This window comes from Gadus chalcogrammus, chromosome 16 (genome assembly GCF_026213295.1).
Source record: "Gadus chalcogrammus isolate NIFS_2021 chromosome 16, NIFS_Gcha_1.0, whole genome shotgun sequence".
NCBI classification, from domain to species: Eukaryota; Metazoa; Chordata; class Actinopteri; order Gadiformes; family Gadidae; genus Gadus; species Gadus chalcogrammus.
Window position 1 is genome coordinate 1,159,731 of NC_079427.1, and position 8,185 is coordinate 1,167,915.

Consider the following 8,185-nt stretch of genomic DNA (forward strand, 5'->3'; position numbering starts at 1 on the left):
TTTCCTCTCACTCTTTCGGACAGTTAGACTGGAAAGGCCTCTTTGGAAACAATCACAAGCGCTCTCTCTCCCTTTCGCTCTCTGTTCTCTCTCTCCGTCTCTATCTCTATTTTACTGTCCGTCCACCTCTGTCACTTTATTAACTATAGTCATGTGATGAAACAAATTTTTTAACACTAACATTTCAAACTTACATATCATCTGAACCAACCCCTCTCTAATTCATCAACATCATCATCCTCATCACCGGGGAACGGGAAGACCTTCTACCCGCCAGTCCCTAGCAACAGCGGCGGGCCCCAGACCCCGGTCCAACACCGCCACCTAGAGGCAGCGAACTGAAGTGTTCAAAACATCCGTTTCTCTTCCTTCCAAAGTTGCAACTCGGACTTCAATATTGTATTCATGTTACTGTATCGCCGCCGCCGGTTTGATGATTTATTTGGCGTTTTACAGAGGAAGGAGAAGGCATGTCATGAATAAATAATGAGATTCGTACAAGGTGGAAGACAAGTTAATGACAATGGTGACCTGTCGCTTTAACTAATTTGTGGGCACACTAGTTAGTGCCAATCCTTAAAGGCCCATGGCATGCCACCAGGTGTGGTGTGATTAACTGCTATAAGCCGTTTTGGAAATCTGCCCCTAATGACATCACAGGTGGGCGTGTCCACCTAGATGTGTGCTGGATAGATCAGTCTACCAGCCCGCCCAGTGGACTGTAGCAAACGTTGCTCATCTATCCGTCACACATCTAGGTGTACACGCCCACCTGTGATGTCATAAGGGGCAGATTTCCAAAACTGATTTCCTAATCACACCACACCTGGTGGCATGCAATGGGACCTTTAACATCCCAAGTGACGGATCAACCATCTTAACGGCTGCTTTTCAACGCATCACATATATACCTCCAACGGTTCCCACACTCCCCAGACCCCTGGGTTCAGAAGGTCCTTGAGGAGAGGTCAACTCACCCCAGAGCCCTGGCTTCAGAAGGTCCTGGATGAGCGGCCCGGAGCCTCTGAAGCCTGAGGACCATCACCTCACGCTGCTGGACTCTTCTCATTGTTTAATTTGATACTTTGTTGATATTTGTACTATGGAGACTTTTATCGTTGGCTAATTTGTTATGGAAAAGCCCTTTTGTGCTAAACGTACCAGTGATGGCCTAGACTCAACGTCCCATGTACAACCATATGTAGAACAAACATTGATGTGGAACAAAAGCAGAAAGAAGGGCTGATGATCTGAGAGTGGGTCACAGATCAAGGTTTTGAAGGAGGTTCTAGGGGCCCCTCCTGTTCCCGGGCCCCTGGGCTGTAGGAGGTTCTAGGGCCCCCCCTGGCCCCTGGACTAGAGGACGAGAGGTCTTTGTACAGACCCTGAGGTACCATCAGCCTCCTTGGCGCATGGCCTTCAATCACACCTTTTAAACGAGTCAATAAATGTTAATGTTAACCATTACTGTGCTGCCCTCGCACAGCTAGAGAACAACCTTCCAATCCTCCAATACATCCAATACGCTTGACTTTTTTGTAACGTTTACTAAAGTCTTCTTGGGATTTGTACATTAATGTTGTAAAATTCTAACACAATGCAGAAATAGAAATAAACGTCAATTTTACATAGCGGGACTATTGCAGGAATTAGCCTTATACAGAGTAATTAACTATAGCAATTCAAAGAATCAGGTAAATACAGACTAATAGTGACAAGCCACAAACGATTAGCCACTTCCAGGTACCATGTGCAAAGCTGAATGAACCAAGACCAGCTGAACCATTATAAAGAATCATCACTATCATCAAAATGCGCCTGCATTACCAAATGTGTCTGCATGGTGGCAGCACATTCAATTAGACTCATGAAACAAACTTTGAAAAACACGCCTTATAGACGGCAGCACAATTATTGTTATTCAAAATTTCTATTTTCTTCTCATTGACTCGGCGATTGGGCATGTTTCTGTGCTTGTTTGAGTATGAACCAAACACCCTAGAGAGGTAAAGGTTGTGTTGATCTGGACTCAACGCCCCAACATCCAGCAGCCCCTGATGCCCTGGAGGAGAAGTCCTGTACGACCCACACCGTGGGGATGGAACCCGGTGGGCAGGGGCTCCTTAACCTCAGTGCTGTTGGAAGGGACTGATGGTCAGAAAGCCATCGCCAGGTCTGTCACTGGGCCGGAAGAATGGGAGGATGTTGGTTCTGTTGTACTTGCTGTACTTGCTGAAGTCGTTGAAGCAGCAGCCACTGAAGCAGTACATCAGGGACCTGGAGTCCACGTCGTAGAAGGAGACACAGCCCCCGTCGTAGTCCACAGATACCCCCACCTTCTGGGGCCGGTGCCCCAGGTGGAGGGGCACGGGGGGGCTGGCATTGGCCTGGTACTGCCCATCGGAGAGACCCAGGGTGCAGACGCCCTGCTCAGGCAGAAGGTTGATACAGGGACCCCACCTCTGGATGGACTCTCTGACCACCCCCACCTCCCAACCCGTCTGTCCCCTCACCTCCACCTGGAAGTAGAAACGCCCCGATGAGAAGCCCTTCTTGGCCAGAACCCAGTGGTGGGAGTCAAACCTCTTGGGGTTCTTGAGGAGAGGGTCTTGGGTCAGCGGCCCTCCGTCCTTCACTCCTTTCTGATCTTGGGAGAGGACCAAGCCGGGGTGGGCGGTGTCAGCGTCCAGGTCCACCTCCACCCAGTGGCGCTGCTGGGCCTTCAGCTTGTCCTCCTCCCCAGCCAGGACCCTCTGCATCTCCCTGCTCAGAGTCTCCTCCACCCTCAGCACCAACGCCTTCACCTCCGCCGCCCACAGCGGCTGCTGCCGGACGGCGCCCCCGGTGGGGCCCCCGGGAGCCGGGGGGGCGGGGAGGGGCCCAGGGGAGGAGGAGGAGGAGCCGAGGAGGAGGAGGAGATCCTTGGTCTGGCCGAGCTTCTCCATCTGCTTGCTCTTCTGGTGGAGCTCTGCTAGCTCCAAGTGGAGCTTTCTGAGATGATGTGTAGCCTTTGCCCCCTCTGACTTCTGCCTCTCCTTCATCACTCCGAGCATCTGCTCCATGTGGGCCTGAGCATACGTAGCAAGACCTGAGCCGCCATGCTCTCCTGCGTGTCCGTCTCCACCTCCCTCCTCCTGTCCTTTATGTTTCACCTGCTCCTTCATCTGGAGCGCCCTGACTCCTAGACCAGTCCTCCTCTCTGCGGCCTCCTCCTCCAGGGAGACGGTCTGGTGGGTCAGGTGTTCCTCCTTCATACAAAGGACGCACACGCACACCTGCTCCTCCCTGTAGAACACCTCCAGCACCTTGTTGTGCTTCTGGCACACGCGGGCGGCCAGGTTCTGCAGCGGCTCCTCCAGCTGGTGCCTCATGAGGCCGGCCGGCCAGGTTCTGCAGCGGCTCCTGCAGCTGGTGCCTCATGAGGCCGGGCACCCTGCGGTGCGGCTCCAGGTGGCGGCGGCAGTAGGACACCAGACCCACCATGCAGGTCTTCAGGGCCCTGAGCTTGGAGCCCGGGCAGACGTCGCAAGGCACCTGCCCCGGCCGGGCGACGGAGCCCTCCTCCTCTCGGGTGCTGATGAAGCGCTCCACCATGTCCCGCAGGCCGGTGTTCACCCTGATCTCCGAGGGTCTGCAGGGCTGCCGGCAGCACGGGCAGCCCGGCGCCGTCTGGTTGGTCCAGAACCGGTTGATGCAGGCCTTGCAGAAGTTATGACCGCATGGCGTGGAGACGGGCTCAGTGAAGACCTGGAGACAGATGGGACACTGGAGCTGGTCCTCAGACACATTCGTTGGGGAGGACATGACTTGAGGAGAAGGGAGACCTGGGGAGAAGGGGTGAGGAAGGAGGACAGGGGAGATACGTCAACAAGGCAGCATATCCTCAGGCTAATGCTCTCCAGGTGCTGGAGTTGAACCAAATTTATTCACCAGTTGAAGAGTCAAGAGACACCTTATTACCAACCGTTTGCAAACCACTTTGCAACTGTTTGAATGCTAAACATTGCTGTTAGGACAGAGATCAAAAGTTTAAAAGGATAATCAATTGAATGCCCCCACCCCTCCTCACTCCTCCAGTTCGTCTCAATCAACATCCTGCCATTCCTTACCACCCTCATCAACTCTTCCCTCACTTCAGGCATTTTTTCAGGGTCCTTCAAGACAGAATCAGGCCGCTCCTTAAGAAATCGACCCTTGACACCACCGACATCCAGAACTAAAGACCAGTATCCCTTCTCTCTTTCCTTTCTTAAACACTGTAACGTGCCATCTCTGATCAACTGTTCTCCTATCTCTCACACAACATTCTGCTTGACCCTCTTCAATCCGGCTTCAAGTCCGCACACTCCACTGAGACAGCTTTCCTCGCAGTGAATGAGTCACTCCATGCTGCCAGAGCCTCGTCCCTCTCATCGGTTCACTTTCTCCTCAACCTGTCCCTGGCGCTCGACACTTTGAACCACCAGATCCTCATCACTACTCTTGCTGAACTCTGCCTCGCTGACTCTGCGCTACCCTGGTCAACATCCTACCCATCAGGGGACATGGAATGGTTACTAGTCCGCACCCTGTACTCTTGACACTGGTGTCCCTCAAGGCTCTGTACTGGAGCCCCTTCTCTTCTCCCTATATACCAGAGCATATAGGGAGACGGCATACGGCAACCAGAGACGGCATATGGTCTCTGGTTCTTCCCCTTCATGACAATCTGAAGTACAGACTGAGCAGCGACATGGAGGAGAAAGGGATTATTGCCGTTTGCGGACTCCCGGTACTTCCACAACGAGACTCGTAGTGGGGGTTATATCGGCCATGGTTGACAAGGAATTGGGGGAAAGGAACTTTGGCTTTGACTCCCTGAACTCCAGACATGGAGGAGGAAGGGATTGTTGCACACAGTTGTTTCCCGGGATTGGCTCCCGCCGGAGCCCTGCTTTCAGGGTCATTTTTTCAAAGGCGAGCAGGATACCTATTACTCGTTTTACACTTAACACCATTTCTAGCCACTGGGGGACCATAGGCAGGCTAGGGGAACTCATATTTATGTTAGAAAACCTCATAAAGTGACATTTTGATGCCATGAGTATGTTGAAGCAAGACAAAGTAGAAAACGCGCATCAATGTAGATCACACAGCATGGACGCTATTGGTTTGCAAATGAATTCCCTTCCCTTTTTATTTTGATTTGTTGGGATGTAAAAGGTGTCAAATGTGGGGGGAAAAAATTGTAAAAAAGCATAACATTGCTGATCATTTTGACAGTAGGCAGTGTTGGGGAGTAACGGAATACATGTAGCGGCGTTATGTATTCAGAATTCAAATTATAGCTAACTGTATTCCGTTATTCTCTAGGTCGTCCTCAGACGAGCCCTCCGTCGTTGCTTCCAGTCATCCCGATTCTCCATACATCTGGCCAGTTCATTGGTTCTTTGCGCTCCTGCATCCTTCTTGAGTACAACCACGTATGTTACTGTAGGACGTCCTCGAGACCGATGCCCATGGGTTGGTTCCTACAGTACCAATTTGCTGGCTGGCAGCTCTTGGTGTCTTTGGCAGTGTCCCGCCAGTCTCATTCTCCTGGCAGCTACTTTTCTCACTCACCCTTGGTGTTTTTACAGTTACAATTTAAATAGTTGGTATTTAGAATACAGTCACATTGTTGAAATCAATGGATTACATGACGATACTTCTATTTCAGCAGTTTATTCATGCTTTCACACAAACAGCATTTGGTGCACACTAAACGAGTTTGGTCCCTTGATTCGGTAGTTTGCGTTGGTGTGAATGCAACCACCTCACTTCGATGCAAACCAAATCAGCCGTCCGAGACCTCCCTGAACAGCTGGTCTCGGTTCGCTTCCAAACGAACCCTGGTACGGTTCGCTTGAGATGTGAAAGCGAACGCACCTCGGTCCGATCCAGTTCAACAAAGCATATGCCTCTTTAGACGTAACAGGCACCCGCTCAGCCGCGCGCATTATGGGAATTATTATTTGATTAGCGGTAACTCCAAGACTAGCAGCAAATTGTCGGACTGTCTGGGAATTTGGACAGACACCCACAAGAAACGTATGCTGGAAAACACACATAAAAATGCCGATGCATTTAACACATTCAGCACAAGGATGACGGAGAAGGAGTTCGACCGGTCCACTACCACCCCAGACCTTTTTGTCCAATAATTTAACGATCCTCTCTCTCTCTCTCTCTCCGATTTTATAGGCAACAGCTATGCACTTAGCTCAGTGAATTTTTCTTTAGATGTAATAGCAATTATCTTTCGCATGAACATACCCTGAAAAGTCTTTGTTCCACTGCAGCAAATTATATAAAATAGTGCACTTTCAGGGAGACTTGGGCCTAACACATTCAGCACATTCAGCCAGTTTGAACAGAAGAACACACTAGAATAGGCCTGTTTGATAAGCAGGATTTGATGCCGCATTCCTACACTTATAAAATGCAATTCAAGTGGAAGTAATCCAAGTATTCAGAATACTACTCAGATTGAGTGATGAAACGGAATACGTTACATATTACATTTTTGGGCATGTACTCTGTATTCTGTTCTGGATACATTTTAAAAGTATCCTTCCCAACACTGACAGTATAGGTTAATGCTGTATATTTACTTTCTCTTTATATCTTATTGTTTTATTAAAAGGTTTTTCAAAATGACAACCTGTTGAAAACATCTTGCAAACTTCTGACCAACACCAGCTGAAGGAACAATCCTTAATGGAGAACCAGCTGTGACCCTTTGGAAGACTTGGACAAATAAAAGAAAGATCTTTCATACTTATTTTTTTAAGAAATATAATTGAACATTGCGTCCTATGTTGTCCTCCAAGCCATTTTTTGAGTTTAGGCAGACATTGAGGTAGAAAGTCCGGAGAAGGACACCTAACCTTAGTAAAAGAAAAATATGAACCAACCTGTCTATGAGAAGCTTGTTTCTTGAGGAACCCTGACGCTCTACTGGTCTGACCGCTGGTGACGCCCCGCTGCGCTGGTCTGTCGCTCCACTGGTCTGACGCTCCACTGGTCTGAGTCCGGACCGCTGGTCTGAGATCCTTAAGGAACCCTCCCTTCCGTACCGGCGGTTTGAGTTTGGTTCAGTGAAGTGATCTCGGTCACAAGATTCGATTCAACTTTATTGTCAGTGTGCAGAGCAGTAGGCCTACCATTCAACCAATCAGAGTCACTGGGTCTTTAGGGGCGGGTTGGTTTTATCTCCTGGCTCTCCTCTCCACACCTCCGATCCCCTCCTCTCCTCTCTTCCTCTCCTCTCCTCTCGACTTGGAAATGGGCAGGGTCAGATCAAAGCAGGGCCTTGTCAGCAGACAAACAGCGTTCCAATCTCAGTACAAATACTAATCTAAATCGATATAATACTGCCTATATTTTAAACAACTACATATATTTGAAATGCTACATGCCCTGCTTTTCACAAAATTTGAAGGCACTTACAATAAATATATGACGCAAATAACATTTCCATTTCAATTTGTGTCATACCATAGTCGGCCTCCCTCCCATGCCACCATCCTCCCCGGATCAGTGGGGCCGGTCTCTGTAGGGGAGATCCCAGGTGGGCCCTGAAGCAAGGGGGTCCAGTCCCAGGGGACCTCCTGGCTCCTGGCTCGCCTACCTCCCAGTGAGGCGTTGGACCGTCTAATGGCCCGGGTGGACAGAGGAGTTCTTCAGTCTGTTGGTGTTGAGGAGCATCCTGTCGCTGAACCAGCTCCGCTCAAAGTTCAAGTTCAAAAATACTATATATATACTTCTTGTGCAGTAGATAGTGTGCAAATCCAAGTCACACACAATCACACACACAATAAAAAAGACAAAAACAATCAATAAGTAGCAGTCAATATATCTATGCATATTATATATATATATATATATATATATATATATATATATATATATATATATATATATATATATATATATATATATATATATATATAAATATATATATGCATACATAAAAGCAGAGGAGCAGCATATCCAAAAGTGTGAGTGGGGGGGGGGGGGGGGGGGGGGTGTTATCTACGGTTACCAGATATCCTCCACACATCGCCCAACCCCCCTCCTCGGGTTGCTTATGACCGTGTACAGACGATGGCTGACGTTGTCCAGAATAGCCAGCAGTTTGTTGGACGTTCTCCTCTCTGCGGCT

At 49.2% G+C, this 8,185-nt stretch overlaps 1 pseudogene; it reads right to left on the reverse strand.

Annotated features, from left to right (window-relative positions):
- Positions 1-262: 262 nt before the first annotated feature.
- LOC130405596 (E3 ubiquitin-protein ligase TRIM7-like) lies at positions 263-7,146 on the reverse strand (annotated as a pseudogene).
- Positions 7,147-8,185: the final 1,039 nt, after the last annotated feature.